Source organism: Phytophthora parasitica (assembly GCF_000247585.1).
Source record: "Phytophthora parasitica INRA-310 unplaced genomic scaffold supercont2.44, whole genome shotgun sequence".
Classification (NCBI taxonomy): domain Eukaryota; phylum Oomycota; class Peronosporomycetes; order Peronosporales; family Peronosporaceae; genus Phytophthora; species Phytophthora nicotianae.
Window position 1 is genome coordinate 303,505 of NW_008649030.1, and position 1,347 is coordinate 304,851.

The window sequence follows — 1,347 nt, forward strand, 5'->3', positions numbered from 1 at the left end:
GTGGAGCTCGCTACGGTCTTCGTCGCCCTGGTAGACGTTGCGTGGAGTTGGCTGGGGCGCAGACATTGGAGTAGTCGTTGAGAGAGTGTTGTTGTCATTGTTGTGTACATGATCCTTGCTCTCCTGCTTGGCCAGCAGCAGTGTCACCAGCTCGTCCACGACTTTGGAGCTGCGTAACTTATTGCGTTGCTCAAAGATTCGATTAAAGTAGGCGCTGGTGAACATACCGCGGTAGTTGAGCACGGCCACCGACGCGAACGAGGTGACCAGTAGCGCTAGCATCAGCCATCGCTTGGTATGCGACGACCGCGACCTCGGCGGAAGACGTTGAGGCACCATTTCTGACTGTTGCGATGCCGACAATCCTGACACTTGACAGCACGGCGGAGGAAGGCAAGTGAAGCTACTGACGTGGTGTCAATGACACCGTGTCATACACATGGGCCCTAGTCCCCGATCCAACACTATCGCGATAGTCGTCGATTCGTCGAGTGTAGCGAGGCTGGCGACGGCAATGAACTCGTGGATGCTGGAAGAAGACGTCGCTAGTCGAATTTTCTTGTACCCATTGGGTCGTGGGTGATTGTGCTAGCCACGATCGCTTCAGGACACGCACGAGATGAACGAGCTTTCGTGGAGTAGATTGTCGCCATGTCTACTGCAGGTGTGAACAGCTTGAAATATAGGCGCGATTCTTCTGATTGGCGTTCCTGCGCTTAAGGATGTGATCCAGTCTCAACATCGGAGTTCATTAAAGGCATAGGTAAGTTGAAGTCGATGCTAGAATGATGGTCAATCCGTTCTTTTCGACAAACCACGGGCAGAACCACTCGCGATTCCTAACCGACACAATGAGATGTAATTTGCATGAGTAGATGTTTGATCAAGTGCACGAATAGATGTTGATCAAGTGCACGAATAGATGTTGATCAAGTGCACGAATAGATGTAGATCAAGCTCGAAGTGCGCTTTAAGCAGGGTTGGTGGAAAAATATTAAATAAAATTACGAAGGATAAAAATATTCAAAAATATTTTTATTTTCTGATGAACCTGGTAGAGCTGCATTGATCCACGTCAGATTTGTATGACTTGAACCACGTCGATTACAAGGCAGGCTACCATATAGTGACAGCCAGTACACCAATGTGAGCGTGGCGGAGGCTGTGCCCGTTGCAATCCCGTCTGCATCCGCATAAGATCAGGAGACGCTATCACTTATTTAATCGAAATAGCCGAAAAGACTATTTTTTTTTTAATTTAACGTAAGAGCAAAATTCTCACACGTCGCAAATATGCCCCCATCATTTCAGTACTTTCTCTGATTGGCTAAAAATGCGTAATGTATC